The sequence below is a fragment of the Cydia splendana genome, chromosome 3 (assembly GCF_910591565.1).
Source record: "Cydia splendana chromosome 3, ilCydSple1.2, whole genome shotgun sequence".
In the NCBI taxonomy this organism is placed as follows: domain Eukaryota; kingdom Metazoa; phylum Arthropoda; class Insecta; order Lepidoptera; family Tortricidae; genus Cydia; species Cydia splendana.
In genome coordinates this window covers 21,242,624-21,262,865 of record NC_085962.1, presented here as the reverse complement: position 1 = coordinate 21,262,865, position 20,242 = coordinate 21,242,624, and positions in this window count along the sequence as shown.

Here is a 20,242-nt window from a genome sequence, read left to right as displayed (position 1 = left end):
AGTCTCAAAAATGGATTAAATTGCATCTCAATTATAAAAAAGCTTCGTTGTACTTCAAGATCTCATTATTCAGGATTTATAAGATTGTGGTGCAGACAGTCGGTCCGCCTAGCTCCTCCTTCGCGAAGCACGCAGACTATTCGAATCGTTACCGCTCAGTGCTATTTGATATCTCTAAAGTGAGAGCACTTTTTTCTCTAATAAAATTCTTACCCTAAAATAAACATTTCTTTAGGTAACAGAAAGTTTCGCTTGGATTCTTCGCTTGATTAAAATTCCGTGAAGTAAAAGGAAAAGTATTCTCTTTCGTGCCTAAATAAACGTCTTGCAAATTGTTGCGGTTATTTTGAGTTAACGTATTTGGCTGTCGAGTTTCAAATTTCTGATAATTCAAATATGTAGTATAAAGTAAATAGATGTGAATACATACAAACCTATTTCCAGAGTAGAGGGAAATTCGCATGAGAAAGACAAATTTTGAAAAACTGACTTACATTTTTAACAGATTTTTAAAGAAATTGAAAAGGTGCAGATTTTGATTTATATTAAATGTCTTTAATATTTTATTAATTAAATAAATTTATTAAAAATTTTAGAACATTATTACACAAAGTCCCACAGTAAGCTCAATAAGGCTTGTGTTGTGGGTACTTAGACTACGATATTATGTATTAAATAGTTATGTATAAAGATCCGTGCGTAGGAATTTAAATCCATTGTTTTAAATGTCAAGGTCACATTTTCAATGATCAATTTTGAAAGGCGGCATACGAGGGGTTCAACGCAGAGGTTGTACACTCGGTTAATGATTGCTTTCGGTTTATGATGGCTACGACACCCACGAATGAATAATTATAGACGATTTTGTAGTAATCCTTTCGTATTTGCTATAAAATAACGAAATATCGAAGGATACATAGTGTGATGTGATGTGAAAGACACATTATGTTTATTCACAAGTTATCATAAATAATTAAGTCTTGACTTAAAAACATATCTGTTCCAACTCCACGGATTTCTTTAGGCCAGCTACCCGTAGTTTTATTGCTTTGTTAATCGGGTACTATTTTTTGCATGGAATTTACTGATAATCACTTTCAACTGTGAGTTTGTATTCTGTCTGCGCCCTTCTCCCCTGTATTGCGAATTTGATAATGAAAGGGCCCCACTTGTGTGCTACAGAGATAATGTAAATAAGTATGCAAATTTAACACCGAGTTCCATTCAAATGAACCTTTGCGGCTCTTTAAAGTTTGGCTTAAAGCTAATCTAGCTGTGTGATACTCGCGTGCTGTGATTTCCACTCTCTATGTACCTATTTGTTCAAGTGAACCTAACAGCGAGAAGTTATACTTATTTAATAAACACAACCACAGACCTTTAGTTCTTTCGTAAACCTTATAATTATGGTATTGCAATCATGACCGGGTACTGTGTTAAATTACGACTTCAATGGAAATTGAAAATAAGTCAGAGTATTAAGATCTTACGTGTAAATGCATACATTAATTTCAAAAAAAGACTACATGGAGGTTGCGCTACCTTATATTTTAGCGTCATGTCACTTAGATAAGAATGTATATTCATTTAAAAATAATAATGGGAAACAAGGTGATACAAATTTTAAAAAGTTTTTTCACATACCTGAATAAGGGAACTAGTATGCCTAAATCAGAAGAAATATAATGTCAATGTTAGTGATGGAACGTAAATCATTGTTCGTTGTAGTGCAGGCACGCTTGAGTAGCAGAGCGCGTTAAATATTTGGCCGTAAGTGAAAGTCTCGCGTGATAGCGCGACCCATCAATCATTTATCCGCGACTCGCTTCCGACGATACCGAGGAAAGCTCTAAACCGACGCCACAACGATAATGTATTACTTACGTTTAAAATCGACTTTTAAGAAACTCCTCTCCCCGCTATTATTGTTACGGGGCGCGCAAACAAAAATAGATTGATACCGGATCTCGATAAGCGCAAATTGAGTTTCTTTTCACAAATTTTATCTGTATCAAAATAAGGCACGGCGTGTTTTCGTCTAAACAACGTCTGTTGTTGTTATTAAAAAAGTTTTAGAAACTCTTGCATTTTCATTATCATGGTAACGTGAAATTATAATAACTCGAGTAGAATAAACCTGAAGTGTGCCTTATAGCACTGCTTCGAAAGTTTTTTTGGCGACGGTGATGTGTTCGCTGAGTTGCATAGTTTAGAGATTCATGAAAAGATGAGCGCCGGCAAGTAGTTTGTTGAAGTACTATGTAGTTAAGCAACGAGTCGCGCTGTGATCCTTGCACTCTGCCCGGTATTGCTTTCCCGGTAAGTGCGATCCAATTTGCGCAAGTTCAACGTAGCGACATCCGGACCAACATAGTATCTAGAGGAGGATTCTCTTTAATTTTTTTAGCTTAAATATTCAAGAAATTTATTTATAAGTATATTATTTGTTTTAAATATAGGAGGTTATGATTTAAGATTTTTTTATTTACGACCAATTTATACTCCAGTTACGTAACGATAGCCTCTTCAGTTTTCTAGTACCTACCTAACAAAATTTAGGTTATCAATTAATATGTACTCGTTTTTATTGTCAATGAAACATTTCTTTTCATGTGTTTTATGGGTAAGTGAACGGTACATAAGTAAGGGTTAAAGAAAGGTGTATCGTTCTTGTTATTTGTACTTTCTTACAATCACGGAGTCGCTAGCTGCGACAACGCTCTTAATGGAGCAATATATCAAATAGGATTAACTATAAATGAGAGTAGCGCAGCCGCTTGGTACCTACTTTGTTTTGCGACATGACTCGAATATACAGCGTAGAATTTTTAAGGGTCGATGAATCGAACGATAAAACCGTAAATATTTATCTTTGTATCATTGCTGTGATAAAATTTCAGCAGATTCAAGATAATTGTAGTTTGAAGCAGACCATGACAGTTATTAGTAGAGCAATGCGTTGAAAATAAGGGTAGAGTCTGTGCGGAAAGAGAAGAGTCGTGGAATGTATGGGGTCCAATACATTCCACGACTCTTCTCTTTCCGAACAGACTCTAAGCAAAAATATTTTTAAATATTCATGAATAAATTATAATCTCTCAAATGCCCTAACTTCGTCTTAAATTTATTTGTGTGATGAACACAAATATTTGATCCTGAGTCATGGGTATTATCTATGTATATAAGTATGTATTTATCTTTATAAGTATGTATATCGTCGCCTAGCAGCCATAGTACACGCTCGGCTTACTGCCGTATTCGAACTTCAAGATATTCACAAGAGACGACACGTACTAGATCCATCCTAGATACGTTATAGTTTAGATATCAACTAGTTCTCTTTTGCAGCGCAATTCGGGCAACCAATGTCACTTTTACGTTAGATAGAGTAAGATATCTATTAGATGTGAATTGGATCTCTAAGTTATATCCTGTGGAAACCGTTCAACAGTATCTCCAGAATCGCGCAAATGTCAAATTTGGCAGGTTAGATCTTAAACATATCGTTATCGTATCTTGGTGATGTCTAAAAGATGTCTAATAGATGTCTATTTCAAAATCCGAATCGGGCCCCTAGTTTGGGGCTAGGTTGATCTGTGTAAGATGTCCTCAGATATAAAAAAAATAGTCTGCTCTAAAAACATCAAAATTTTATTAAAACTTAATTCAAATCCTGCTTGGTGAATAGGCAAATCAATTTTTTTTATTAAATATTAGTTAGGTGTAACATACTAAAAGCGAATTAAGGGTAGTTGGGTAGTTTTGCGAAACTTAGTTTCCCTGAGTTGCTCCATTGCATTAATAACAGTGTTTGGTTTATGGTTAAAAGATATAAACTTTTAATAACATGCAGAGAGGGCAGTAAAGGCACGAAAACTTGTCCTCGACGCCATCCCTTAGACATGAGGTTCCTTGATTAAAACTCGACATAATAAACGGCGCAACAGTTATGTGTCTCAGACGCAATAGGTCGCAAACGCTACTTATGAGAGTATAAGTTGGACGAATTAGTTCTGAGAGGAGGAATTTTCTTCGCTGCTACGGTCTCAGAAGCAATCTCACATTGAAGAGATGAAACCGCGATCTGATTTTGAGGCGGATGCCAATATTGTGCCATGTCTGGTAATATGCATGGATATATTAAAATGTCACTCATTCAGATAATTAGAAGACAATTTATTCAAAAGAACTGATAAATTGAGAATGTGAATGCCGATAACCAAACTGATGTCTTTGTTTCATTTTACGAGTATGTCAATGACGTTATGTTTAAAATATCTCCTTTATCTAATCGTATCTGCACCAACTTATATGTTTCTGTTTGACTTTCCGTAGATACCTAATGCCTTTTATCATTAAGTACGTCATTTGTAAATATTTCTTTGTTTGTTCAATAAAGCAATATAATTAAAAACATAAACATATGAACATAAGCCTCTTTTTTGTCTTTTCAATTTATCTATTCCAGTATTTTTCTGGAACAAAATAATGCGAATTGCAATTTAATTCAGTGCTATTTTGTTAGAGTTAGATCAAAAAACGTCTGCAACGATTTTGATAGCCCACGCAATGCAAGTGTTATTTTAAACGTCAAACTTCTGTGAAATTACGACGTGTAAAAAGAAGCTTGTGCTATCAAAATCTTTGCAGACTTGTTTTGGTCTAACTCTAACTGAGACTTAAGTTATGGGTTATGGGTTATGGATTTGATATGGCAGCTGTCAAAGTGTTCAAGTTGTATGTGTCAAGGTGTTCTGGGCTAGTAATTGTCACGAACCGGGATCCTGGTACCGTATTGCAATTGACAACTGACAGCGAGCAGCATATTATGTACAAGTATTATTAATTAGGATGTACTTAGACATTTATGGATTTATTCATTTTGTGAAATAAAATATAGGTACATAGCTCGTATAAAATAAGCATTTTTCAAGTAAATACTTACCTATAAACTTTCCTTACTCCAATTAAGCATCGGAATTTACCTACCTATGTAAGTTACCTTAAAATTCGGATTAAGCTAAAAAATATTTATTTTTAAGTACGCTCGTACAGTCAACTGTAAAAATATGGGTGTAGCCAACTTATTCAAAAATATGTCCCATAGTTCTTACCTCGCTGACATAAGAGCTATGGGACATATTTTTGAGATGATTTGAGCACCCATATTTTTACAGTTGACTGTACCTACTATCTCGTAATTTACCAATTTATTTTCTAAGTATCGATTCTAAATCTTAAAATGCATAAGATTCCCTCCTACACTGCGCATTGTCGGTAAATTAATTTTAATAATTCAATACAGAGGCGGACGGGGAGGAATGAGCATTTTCCTTATCGTCCCGGCACGTCATTAGGCAGTATTCTGTTTGTAACCTGTACACAAAATCATATCCCATTTAAATTCTACAGACATCCCTAATAGCCTAACCCTTCCACAGCTGCGAGAGGGTTGGACTTTCACAATTTTAAATTAGTACCTACGTAGGCAGAGTACCTTACAATGTATTCAATTATCCTTGAAATTGTTGAAAAAAAACGGGTTGGTTATAAAAATATTAAATATTATTAATATTTACGTTAAATAATCTGTTCTAGCAATTAAATTATTGTAGGTACTTAACGTGAATTTAGAAACTGTAAAAAATACGGATACTCTATGTTTAAAGATTGAATACCAATATGTTTTTTACCATCGACATATGTATTTATAATAAGTACTTACTTAAGCACGTCCCTACTAAATAAGACGGCGACTTACTCCATGACAAACTCCGCTGTCATTGATATTCAACTCAAACATGATTGTCATGAGTCGATTTTTTCCGAAGGAAAGTTTCAAATAATCCTGATCCATCGTTACATAAAACTTGTGAGTTGTTCGTCTCGACGGATAATCGAGTTTATACTTGAGGGCCCGCCATCAATCATTTATTCCTCGGCCGCGGATCCGTCTTTACGCGGAAAAACTTTAAAGTGCTCGCGTAACTGTGACGTATCGCACTCGCTCATTTACTTGACCTACTTGCGAGATTATATGACGCCTGCTACTCATATCTACATCTTATACGTATGCTATGATGCAACCATTCGATTCTCTTGTGTACAGTTGCCATCATATATATCGGAGCGGCAGAGGAGGTGCTCACAAATATCTGAACACGCGTCTATCGTCATAACGCTTTGGCATAGTATATAATATACCTACAGGCTTGGGTCAGTACAATTATGTTAGAGGTATTACGTATGTATATGTGTAACGTTAACTGCATTAAGACAATAAAAAGGTCAAATAGGTGTAAGTAACGGCAGGAAAGTTGAGGTGAAAGATGATTACATGCACGGCTACACAGATACAAAACTATTGAATGAATGAGCGAATGTGACTTAAGCGCAAGATATTACGCTAAAACAAAAAAAAAACATTTAAGAGAAAGTTTGGTCCATCTTGCGATTGGCGGGTCAACTTGCTATGGTACGAAAGAAGAATACTATTAGTGCCCATAACTATATAATGATAATATAAAAATCCTTTTGTAGCAAATACCCCATTTCATAGATTAACATAGGAACCTGCAAATATACCTATAATGATCTGGTTCAGATTTTAATCAATTTCCCAGATGACGATCGAACTGCACTTGTTAATTATACAGCGTTGACTATAAAAAAAACTGTTAAGATAAACGGCCCTAATAAAAAGACGCCAGCAACAGGAAGTAGGTACTGTAAGTAATAAAATGAAAGTATCCGCAAAATGCATATAACGTAAAGAAGTAAGACAGATCTCGAATAGTCAACTAACTCGCATGAGTGTTTTATGAGCACTTGAGGGGCTTCCGCACGGGGACGAGTATCGTGGAATCGAGTGGCTCTCGACACACGACAATGTCGGATTTGATCGCGACCGAGCAAACTTTGATGGGCGGTTAAAAGTTTACGTATTAATATGCAGTTAGTGGCTTGTTACGAAACATCCGGTGCGCATGCCAATATAAACTAAATACTATACAGTTAGAAGTCGAGCTCAGCACGGCACAAATTACAACCGTTTGTATTTATTGTTATGTATGCGCCAGGACTTTCGTAATGAGAATGTACGACGATGTCGACAATTAATACTTAGACACCGCTTTTTTTAATCGACTATATATGCACGACTTTCATACTGTTGGATGATTTTCAAATATAATAAATGTGGCTAATAACCGCCAGATGGGCGCCATACTCGCACACAATGTATGTATAGACGAATATAGGTAATAAATGAATTTGGCATCCCCGATTTATACGAAAGGATACCAAACTTGGCTTAGTTGCTTAAAAGATATCAAGATAAAGTTGAGAGCCCCTTCTCCCTCTCCAAAATTTACATCAAAAATCTTGGTGGCTCCATTTCTTAGTAGAACTAATCCACATTGCACTGTGTTAGTCATAAACAAAACATTCTAATAATACGAGCGGCAGATGCCGTTTGAGTTTTAATTGCAAGCAACGCTTCCGGAAGCTCTAACAATACGGCATCATAAAAATTAAATTACGGCAGATCTCTGGGGAGGTTTCAATTTTCAAGCAAGGAGAGGCAACCGAGCGCCGAGTCTTGCAAAATAATATTGCATCCGCAAGTGCGGTAAACAGAAACAAGCTATGTTGTGCTGGATAATAACATAATTGCTTGTGCAAAGCAATCATTCTCCTAATGATCGTCTACGGTTTTAAAACATCGTGCTTAAGGCAAGTAAATATATCCAGGATACATCTTAAAAACTTTGCAAACAGTTCTGTACCCATGTACTCTGAATCGATATACAATTACGAGTACAAGATGAATGTTTGTGGTATAACTGCGCATATGTAAAAAAATAAAACTAATCTTAATAAGGCACGAAGCTGTATTCAGATAGTAATTTCTTGTTAAGATAGATAGATAGATCATTTATTGATAAAAATATAAAAAAAATTACGTCAATATTTTCTTATTCTATAAGTAGGTACTAATACATTATTATTAATAAGGTACATTTGGTATTATCACAAATCACAATATCTTAAAATAATTTATTTAACAAGTGGATTGGGTCAGTGACTTGTAGCAGTTTACGAATTCGTCAATACTGTAGCACGCCATGTCCAACAATATCAGTTTAAGTTTTTTCTCAAATATCGAGTCCGAAGTAGCTTTTAACTCTTCGTCTAGAGTATTGTAAAGTTTTATGCCTACTATGTGTAAGGATTTCCTAGACTTTGCTAGACGTCGCGGGGGCACGTATAGGAGGTTGCGTCTACGCGTTACAGTCTGGAGTTTTTGGTGATTAGAGTCCGAGATTAAGAAACCGTTATGGATATGATCTGTCAGCTGTCAACAGTGACATATCATGGATATGATCTGACAGCTGTCTACAGTGACATATCATGGATATGATCTGTCAGCTGTCAACAGTGACATATCATATCCACAACCGTTTCAATAACAAAAATTACTATATAAATACGCCTCCTAGTTTCCCTCTTGGAAGGCCCGGTGGCAGTTGCTTCTGTAAAAACTAATTCTGGGGATTACGTTGGTGAGAGGACCCCAGGCTCATCAAGTGAGCTGTGGCAACTTTAACTAGGTACCAAATTAAAAAATGGCGACCGAATCAGCATCGCAGCATCTGTAAAATGATGATTTACATGACTGTCAATCTCTATGATATAATTAGTGACGGATTAAACGTGATTGCGCTAGCAATGCGGCAACAATAGATTAACACACGCAATTTATTAACACATTCACCGCTGAGCTACGGTCGTAGTGCTACGTCGTAGCCGATAACATAGGTTTCCCAGTAAAATGCTTTGTAGAGGCAAAACGACAACGTATCGTGATTAGCACTGAATGGGTTAAAAAATAATATTTACAGTGGCATCAATGCTCATTTCCGCTGGGGAAATGTGCTGGTAGGCTGGTACAGCAACGCTGCAGTCGCAATCTGAGTGTATATAAAAAAAGCCGCCGTAGGCGTTAACGACGCAGCTATAAGTCAGAGCGAGAAAAAGAGAGAAGATATTATGACCGAGGTCGCTGTCCGGTGCAGTAGTCTGTTACAGCTTTAACATTTGAGAAATGACAGCGAGTGGCGTATGATATGAATATGACACAAGATTGATTAAATAAGATGAGCCTTTTTAGAAATTTTACAATTTCATGAACTTAGGTAAAGGTAGGTTAAGATTAAGTAGTGTAAACTGACTACTTTCGGTATTTTAACTACAATCAATATTAAAATCTATGAATAAAGTTGGTTCCCAGGCCCACCCTCTATAATAATTCTTAATGCTACTATTTAACAAAAAAACAATGCCAACATATAAAATCCCACGGCGATCTTATTACCTTATCAAACTCCTGGAGGAAATCGGAAACGTTAATTCGAAACTACAAAGAGTTTCCGAGCAGCCCAGGACAGGAGGGCAAATTAGAGGGAATGGAACATAGTTTACTTTAAGTTAAACTTATTACGGTCCTCCAGAAACAAGCACTCGGAGGCTCGCGCGGGTCAAGTGCCCAATTTGTCACCCGCGCAAACTTCCGACGACTTCGCTCCGGCCTTGTTCGATTCCATTAAACTTTCAAGACCTTTTGAAGCTATTTTCTTGTTTGAATCAAGATTTGCCTAGTTTATTTCCATACCTACTCCAGAGGGCATGACGTCTTGATAGAATCAAACGCTCGCCAAATAAACTTTATCGGAGCGAGATTAAACCAAAATATAAATGACAATTCAATTTTAATTTTACAGCAGTCTATCTACATTAAAATAGCTAGGTAGGTTTTATTGGCAGCTATTCGTTTTCCGAAGTGCCTGGCCTAAGTGAAAGGACAAATCAAAATAAAACTCTCTCCGGGACACTTACAATGCGCTATCATAAAAATTAAATTACGGTAGAGTTTCTGTGTAAGTGCGCGCCATTACTGGGGGAGTGGGTGGCGGCGCGCACGCCACATCAAAGCGCTTCATCCTGCGTCGGGCGAGCTCCAAATCAAATTTAGCAGCTTTCTTCTTTCGTCATGGTCTTAAAACACTACTGAGTGAGTATATACATGAAATACTGGGTCGCTGGGTGAGTCCGACTAGACTGTGGCCTATGGGTCAGTTTCAAAAGGTTTTACATAAATTTTATGTTGTGTGTTATTTGAAAGTTGTTTTTTTTTATCTACCTCTAGGTACTATTACAAAACTAATAATCCATAAATAGTCCTATACTTATTCAGTTACGTTTATTCCACTCTTTGTCCCTGTTATTTGATATTAAATGACTTTCCCTACATAGCTGGTTTGTTAGTGCACACCTGGTGTGCCTCTTACATTTCATTGAAGTGTTGAAGTGTCTACGTGTTGGCTTCGGCTCCGCGCACGCCTCTCAAAGGTACGGAACACCATTGTTTCGTGTTAGCTGGTTTGTTAGTGCACGACACCTTGCAATTTGAGACTATGCGCTGAAACTTGGCACAGTTGGTTCTTAGCTGGTCTTGAGCAGATACAGACCGGGAGACATCGAGAGCCACCTCTCATTTAGTGGGGGGGAGGGGGGGAAGTTCGACGCTGCCGCGCTTCACTTGGAGCAACATTTCTCTAAAACTATACCTATTGGGGCATGTGTTATATCATTTTCGGATAAATTAAGGATGAGGAATCTATTTTTAGAACAAAAACAATGCACTTTCTAACAAAAAAAACATAAAGTAGAATAGACTAAAACCCTATTTTTGTTTTTTTTTTTTTATAATTACCAATTTTTTTTAAAGCGTTGCAGGAATCTGAAATTAAAAAATATAGTCGTAAAGCTGCACTTATTACGTTTAAAAAAATATATGGTTTATTATACAAATCTGTTGGTAAATGCTATTGGCCATCCTTTACGAGTTATTTACGAATGACTAAAAAAGGGGACCTTAGTATTTATTTTCTTCCTTTAATATCTTTTTTTAATATTGATCCTAGCGAAAAAAAGTAGCACTTATTTTATGACAAATCTGAAATAGATTATTTACGTAAAATATATTTTTTTGCTATGGGCTACCGTTTACGAGTTATTTACGAAAAACTAAAAAAAAATAAACGATTGTAGAACAAATTATAAGTAACCTTCCCACCTTCATATGAGATCACTGTTACCCACGCTTAATATTATTTTTATCTCCCATTTATCAACAGATTTTTATAATAAACTATATATTTTTTTAAACGTAATAAGTGTAGCTTTACGACTATATTTTTTGTTTTCAGATTCCTGCAACACTTAAAAAAAAATTGCTAATTATAAAAAAATCAAATATACGTTTTTTAGTCTTTTCTACTTTTTTTTTTTTTGTTAGAAAGTGCATTGTTTTTGTTCTAAAAACAGATTCCTCATCCTTAATTTATCGGAAAGTGATATATCACATGCCCTAATAGGTATATAGTTTTAGAGAAATGTTGCTCCAAGTGAAGCGCGGCAGCGTCGAACTTCCCCCTCCCCCCCCACTAAATGAGAGGTGGCTCTCGACGGCTCCCGGTCTGTATCTGCTCAAGACCAGCTAAGAATCAACTGTGCCAAGTTTCAGCGCATAGTCTCAAATTGCAAGGTGTCGTGCACTAACAAACCAGCTAACACGAAACAATGGTGTTCCGTACCTTTGAGAGGCGTGCGCGGAGCCGAAGCCAACACGTAGAGGACCTTTTGACACTTCAATGAAATGTAAGAGGCACACCGTGTGGATGCTGCCCTTGCCCGTGTACCGTTGGGTGTGTGTGTTGCACGCACACGTCTTATGCATCTTTAACTGCCACCCCTGGACCTTATCTCAGCTGTAACGACTTCATTCTGGCCGGCCGGGTAACACCCACCCACACCCACCTCCTCACATTAAATGTTATTGTTAGTTACTCACAATATTTTTCATCATCCGTTATTCGAAAAATTTTAATGACCCCAAAATTGCTCAGCTATTACATGCATTAGTTAGGAGTAAAATAGAATCGGGCTCTATAATCTGGACCCTTCATAAAAAGTCCTACACCTTGCTCTTAGAAAAGGTATAGAAAGCTTTTCTCCTCTTCTTGTTGTTACCGTTTTTTATACCCTACTAAGTTTTTACTGGGTATGCTAGGCTTTAACTCCCTAGAGCTAAGGCGTAATGTCAACCTATAATGTCTGCTGCATCTCAAATATTAAGAGGTGAGTCAGACTGCTTGGACTTGATGGCAAAGACGACTACCTTATTTGTTCCCGACAACTACTTACGTGGTCGTAGCCATCGCCTCCTAGCGAATGAAACCTCTCACACCACAGCACACCAGTACTCTCCAATCGTCCACTCCCTGGCACTTCTCAACAATTTCTTAGTTTATGCACCTGACTGCGACTTGTTTGCCGACAAAATTTATAAACTTAATAAAGATTTTTTACGTTTTTGTGTCATCATCACTATAGCTTCTTAATTAATGTCATATTCATCATATAATTGTATTACTACAGCTTTACTGTAACATATTAAATTTTGCAGCGCATTGGCGCCCTAGCTGTAGTGCTGTAAAATGATCCCTGAATATCAATATCAATATAACAAAGAAGATTTCTGTAGCAGACTAATAACTTTGACCTCCAGACTCGATCCACCAAAAACCGGTAGATTAGATGTTATTTATAAACTAATAGCCTGAACAGTGTCCTGATAAAACTCAGTAGGTATGTGAATACGGCAAACTACCTAACAAATTGCAAGAACGAAATGTTTTAATTAATAATTGTATTGCGGACAGTTCTTGCAGTAAAAGCGTATTTTAACTTATTAAGTACCACAAAACTACCAAAGTAAAGTCCAGTACTACAACTAAGTATTGTCCACAATTTCAACACGTGCACAGCCAAACTGTGGAATGAACTGTCGCCAGCGGTATTTCCGGACCGATACGACCTTCAAACCTTCAAATCTTAAAGGCCAGCAACGCGCTTGCAACCCCTCTGGTGTTGCGGGTGTCCATGGGCGGCGGTAATCGCTTACCATCAGGTGATCCGTCTGCTCGTTTGCCTCCTATATCATTTAAAAAAAACGTAATTTATGTAGGTATCAATGTTCTTTTAGGTGTTAGCTTAGTTTTACCTTCCTTTTGTGGGAATATCTTGCCGTTGAGTTGCGACATTTACAAATGACAATTTTTTCAAAATGTATTCACCTGAACAATAATGGTGTTATTCATAAACGAGATACTGGCCTGAATTAGCTATGAATCGTTGGTCTTTATCTGTCATTTTGACTTATGTATTTGTAAGAAAGGGATAAAACATAATTTAACTAAATCAGGCCCGTAAAGCTCTATGAATAAGGGGGTTATTATATATATACCTATATATTTGGACATTGTTGGGAGCTTTTGGGTAGTTTCAGGTTATCTACTGATATCAAATCTGTTTACTGTTATCTTGTTTACTCCTTTAAGACAACTTTATATAAATAGAGTAGGCAGCTTAAAAGCTCTGCCAGACGACTTTGAGGTATCAAAAATGAGGCTAATGTGGAAATATTTACGTAGTTATAAGCCAGGATTCTACTCATAACCTATGGACACTGGTTTGGAAGCTGCGTGTCTTTCCATATTGTATTATGAATACAATATTGAAACATACACCTATACATATACATCGACGTCCTATACATATGTTCATATTCAAATTGTAAATTGACTATATTTAATAATACACACGAAAGAGTTTCACAGTGCACATTTTATTTATTGTATACCTACCTAATTAAATCTCTTACAAAATGTTACTCAATTTATTTATACAAAACTGAACTCAAAGGATGTTTAAATACAAAGCGTACTCGTAGCGCAACCGACCGCTAGTTAGGGACAGCGCCACAAAAAAATCAAAGCAAAGTGTAAACAAGAAAGAAAACGTCAAAACGAGACGCAAAAGGAATTAAAGTCTGAGTTCTTTACGTACACGCGCCTTGGGCATTGCGAGATTAAGTAGCTAATTTGTCAGCAAGAGGAAACTTGGTGCCGCGGACCACGGACGCTGCAATTCGATTAAACTTCTGCCCAAGTACCGGAGTGCGGCCTACGCCTATTTAACGGCCGATGTAGGTCTAGAGCGGAAATTTAATTAGCTAACTCATCAGTGGAGTGCTTCGCTAACCCGTGCGTGCCTGACACGCGGCATGGTGTCTTCTTCGTGCATGTATTACGCTTATCTCTTGTAAAAGTAATCAAATTTGATCCCGAAACGAAACAATGTCATTTGAATTTTTAATATATTATGTATGTAGATTACTGTTCTTCGTCATCATTTGTTTTACTTTTACATGATTTTGTCGTGTCGTTTCGTCGTATTTAATACAAATAATATTTCAATCACTTATTTAGGTTGTACTGAAATTTGTTAAACTCTTAAGTGACGTGTATGATATTGCAATAATATTATGTTAACGTTCGTTCTGACTCACCTTCAGACAGATACAGTCGGTCGGGCTCGACGGGCTGGTCGCTGGGCGCGGGCCGGTGGCGCAGCGTCACGTGCAGCGAGGGCCCGCGCGGAGGCACCTCGGGCGGCGCCGGCTCAGGCGGAGAGTCGCACTCGCGTTCGCTCGCTGCACCAGCATTAGTTGCACCTTAAAAATAGCGGAGATATACAATAAAATAAAATTGTCTATATACTAAAGTAATTTCTGACAGATTGCACTTAATACCCCCAAAGATTTGAAGCCCAATCGAGAGTCTATTAGTAGTCACCAAAAACGTATACTAATAAGGATCATCAAATCAGCTCGATAAGACCAAATTATGATAATGTCTTCTGTATTACATACACTTGTAAAGTTTCCAAGGAATACGGCTATTAGAAGTTGTTTAAAATCTAATTGCAACCTAACCCAAGCCTTATTCAGTTATAAGAACCAGTGACGTACAAATAAGACTTGGATTAGGTATAATTTAAACATAAACAGAAACTTAATACTATATATGCAATTATACTAATTTACCTGCATTTAACGCAGCCCTCGTATTAAGTTTTAACACAAATCACGAGCATCGAGTCACATTAAATAAGAAATAAAATCACAGTTGTGCTATTTGCAACAAAATTCCAAGAGAAAATTGATGAGAAAAAACAAAAGACGGTCGAATGGCTTAGTTTTTTTTTTACAACCGGCCAGTGCGCGCGGTGGCTGCACCACTCAGGTTTGCCATGTTACAACGTTTGTTAATAAACGGCTACAAATATAATGACCACCAAAAAATACTTTGGTACCCTAAATAAAAAAATCTTGCTTACCAAAAAAAATTACTGAACACCAAAAAAATAAGGCCTAAAAATACAAAAGTACCACCGTTTTAATTACGACTGCACTTCAAATTGTATTCAAATACCAAATATATTGAATGATCACCAAAAATCATTAATGATCACCAAATCTTGAAAACCAAATGAATGGGATATTTTCACCTAAATAAACCACTATGATAACCAAAAATTGTATACATATTACCAAATAAAGTAAACTGATGCCAAAATTACTAGCCCCTCCTGCTCAACCCCCCGTACCCGCACCGCATACCTACCTAACCTAACCTACTTTTCTGGTAGCATTTCGTTATGCTTCTAGAAAAGTAGGTTAAACTGCTATCAGTTAAGTGGGTTAGATTAGGTTAGCACTGCGACCTTTACAGAAACGAAATGCTACTAGAAAAGTGGGCAGGTTAGGTTGGAACTGCGACCCTTATAGAAACTAAATGTTACTAGAAAAGTGGGTTAGGTTAGGTTTGAACTGCGACCCTTACAGGAACGAAGTGCTACTAGAAAAGTGGGTTAGGTTAGGTTTGAACTGCGACCCTTACAGAAACGAAATGCTACTAGAAAAGTGGGTTAGGTTAGGTTTGAACTGCGACCCTTACAGAAACGAAATGCTACGAGAAAAGTGGGTTAGGTTAGGTTAGAACTACGACCCTTATATAAACGAAGTGCTGCTAAAAAAGTGGGTTAGGTAGGTTTGAACTGCGACCTTTTCAGAAACGAAATGCTACTAGAAAAGTGGGTTAGGTTAGGTTGGAACTGCGACCCTTTCAGAACGAAATGCTACTAGAAAAGTGGGTTAGGTTAGGTTTGAACTGCGACCCTTTCAGAAACGAAATGCTACTAGAAAAGTGGGTTAGGTCAGGTTTGAACTGCGACCCTTACCGAAAAGAAATGCTACTAGAAAAGTGGTTAGGTTAGGTTTGAATTGCGACCCATACAGAAAAGAAATGCTACTAGAAAAGTGGGTTAGGCTAGGTTTGAACTGCGACCCTTACAGAAAAGAAATGCTACTAGAAAAGTGGGTTAGGTTAGGTTTGAACTGCTACCCATACAGAAACGAAATGCTACTAGAAAAGTGGGTCAGGTTAGGTTTGAACTGCGACCCTTACAGAAACGAAATGCTACTAGAAAAGTGGGTTAGGTTAGAACTGCGACTGTTACAGAAATAAAATGCTACTAGAAAAAGGTGACGAAGTGGATTAATTAATTTAATAGGATAACGATATATTAAATATTTGCACATTTTTAATTAAGATGTGGTTACAATTTTGGTGGTCATTTACTATTTTTATGTTTACAATGATTATTTTGGAGTAATTTGCTTTAATAGGATAGCAAGATTTAAAAATTTGGTTATAATTTACATTAAAATGGAGTTCTAATTTTGGTGGTCATTTACAATTTATGGGTTTACAATGATTATTTTGGTGTCATTTTCTTTAATAGGATAGCAAGATCTAAAAATTTGGTTATCATTTGACATTAAAATGGGGTTTGAAATTTGGTAACCATTTACTATTTTTGGGTTAATAATGATTAGTTTGGTGTCATTTCCTTTAATAGGATGGTAAAATGTAATAAAATTGGTAATCCTTTCACATTAAAATGGTGTTATAATTTTGGTGATCATTTATTATTTTAGGATGGTAAAATAGATTTTTTTGGTATTAAATTTTACTAAATCAGGTGATCAGTTAAATAGCAGCCTTAATAAACCAACGAAATGCAAATCTGATCACGCATAACAAAGAATTCCGTAGCGATTTACACAAAATAGATTAAGAAGCATTCCATGGGCACGCCCGTTCAAACAAATTATATTTTCCTGTATTTGATGAATGTGAACAGCGTTTTAAGTCGATAATTATTTATTCTCAGTATTCTTGATTGTTGTCACTAGGGCTTGCAAATATTCGAAACTTTCAGGTATTCGAATATTCGACTTTTTCTGACGACATATTCGAATATTCGAATAATTATTCGAATATTATAAAAAATAAGAAAAAGAACGAGAAATCGGTTTATTATCGTTTTATTCAAAAGCTTTTTTCACATATTGCTAAAACTAATGATATTTTGCAGAAATTAACTAGATTTTATCATCCTACTATGAGATGCCCACATTTATAAAAACAAGTAAAACGCCAAAATAAGACGTATTCAATATTTCTAGATAAAACTTTTATTATAAATGCGTCGTTGCGTGAAATAATATAACTTTAACCATCCAAACACCTAGGTATGTAAGATATTTTTTTTAGTAGGTAATTATTTTTTGATTTAAATTAACTTGTAGTCACTCAGAGGCCTGTAAAAAGGCATGTACCTAATTCCATTGTATTTTGAATCTTTATTGACTTTGTTTGTTTTGGCAAGTTTTTATTCCTAAAGGTCGACTTAATTATAATATTGGAATATTTAAGGGAAAAAGTTAGTTGACTACTGGGTGGACTATTCGTTAGCTAAAGGTGCATAGTTAGATTACCTACTTGGGCAGGTTTGGTATGATCAAATTTGAGAATTGCGATAAGTGCGGGCAAGGTTTAGTCTTCAAAAAATCGCTTAACGCACGCTTGCACTGAATAAACAGAATGACCTTTATAACTTAAAACTTACGCACCGTAAAAATAACATACTTTTTGATTTCGTTTTCTTTCAAATTGAGTTAAGTTTCACTGTATTCACGAAGTCTATCGAGAGGAATACAGTAAAAATATTATTTCCTTCGTATTTGGGTACCTATCGTTCCTCATTCACTGTCATTACCCGGAAAATACACAGAAACTGTAACTACAGCGGATGAAATAGATTTTTTATACTAATAAAAAATATTCGAATATTCGAAACCTGAGCGGCCGAATATTCGAATATCAAAACAGGTCGAATATTCGACAAATTCGAATATTCGAATATTCGAATTGCAAGCCCTAGTTGTCACAAACTCATTATATACCAGCAAATCTTCAGAAAATTCGCGTTTGTAAGAGATAATGGTAGACGATTTCGTGGAATTCAGTAAAACGTCGAAAAGTCTCGGTATTCACAGGCCCGCCTCGCCTGCGAGCCACGTGCGTCAGCAGTGAAACTATGCCAGGCATCCTTATCAAAGGCACGTGCCACCTTCCCGTTAGCCGCGTAATAGCTACACTATGCCTAACTGGAATAACTAAACGGAACAATTCAATATTATGTGTTCCGTTCCACGTCGGATATCTTCATTGAGAGAGCAACGCGATCGTTGACCGATAGATGCCGCTAGCGTCTATGTAGTCGCTCCGCCCCACGCCGTGACGTAGTTCCGCTTCCTCCCTGCCAACCATTGCTCGCTTCACGCTGCTTGCCGCCACCATGTCATTGTTTCGTCGACCGTCTGACCGATGGTCCGCAAATTTTTTTTTTTTGCGTATATTTTTGCAGCATGGTGCTTTAACATTTCCGATCCAAAGCTCGGTCGATTAAATAGTGAGATATAGCAGAGATCGCTACTATTAGTCTTTGGCGGTCTCGCGATCGAAGTCATCGAACGGTGCTTTTCGATTCTACCCACTTTTTTCTTGCTAAATTAATTTTTACATTCCATGCTGCTAAAATCGTTACCGTTAACTCGCATTTTCGAGATCGAAGTAGGAAGTGCGTCAGTGGTTTTCGTTAACAAGTGGTAACGCAAGTCGCTCCGCATCGGAGAGGGAACGTGTGGTCATCGTGCCGGCGGCGGCGGGGGCGGCGCCCGGGCGGCGCGGAGGCGGACAGCCTGTACGCGCCGCTGCCGGGTGCCGCGCTTCGCCGATAAGGAGGTTTGGATTGTCACGAACCATCCGGTGAGCCAGTTTAATGATATTCTAGTTTTATTGGCGTTCAGAAGTTACTTCGACACTAAAAGACGGTTCTCGGGCAGGTCGTATTAACCTGGGAGTACCTCGTGTCGTTAGTTGCGACGCGACAGGGGCTCAGGGGAGGTCGGCCACCGCGCGCCGGTGCCGTCGACTTTCTTCTGCTGTCGTACAAGGTGACCCCGAGACGCCGCGACGCTGCGGGCTGGAGCCCGAGGTGTCGCGGTGCGGGGTCCGCGGGACGGACGCTTCCAGTCTGCGAGAGCAGTCGCGATGCGAATGCTTCCAGTCCGCGAGAGCAGTCGCGGTGCGAACGCTTCCAGTCCGCGAGAGCAGTCGCGGTGGGGACGCTTCCAGTCCGCGCCCGCTCCTGTTGCTGCAGTCGCGGTGCGAACGCTTCCAGTCCGCGAGAGCAGTCGCGGTGCGGACGCTTCCAGTCCGCGCCCGCTCCTGTTGCTGCAGTCGCGGTGCGAACGCTTCCAGTCCGCGAGAGCAGTCGCGGTGCGGACGCTTCCAGTCCGCGCCCGCTCCTGTTGCTGCAGTCGCGGTGCGAACGCTTCCAGTCCGCGAGAGCAGCCGCGGTGCGGACGCTTCCAGTCCGCGCCCGCTCCTGTTGCTGCAGTCGCGGTGCGAACGCTAGTCCGCGGGACTCCGAGAGACGTCACACGCCCGCTCCTGTGGCTGCGGGCGCTTCCAGTCCGCGGGAGTCCGAGAGACGTCACACGCCCGCTCCTGGGGCTGCGGGCGCTTCCAGTCCGCGGGACTCCGAGAGACGTCACACGCCCGCTCCTGTGGCTGCGGGCGCTTCCAGTCCGCGGGAATCCGAGAGACGTCACACGCCCGCTCCTGTGGCTGCGGGCGCTTCCAGTCCGCGGGACTCCGAGAGACGTCACACGCCCGCTCCTGTGGCTGCGGGCGCTTCCAGTCCGCGGGACTCCGGGAGACGTCACACGCCCGCTCCTGTTGCTGCGCTTCTGCGTCCCGACTGCTCGAGTGGAAGGAAGGTAAGTTACGTGGAAGCAGAAACGCATTGCCGCGTTGGCTGCCGTCCGTCATGACGTCGCTGGTGACCTACGCGCCGGTGGTGG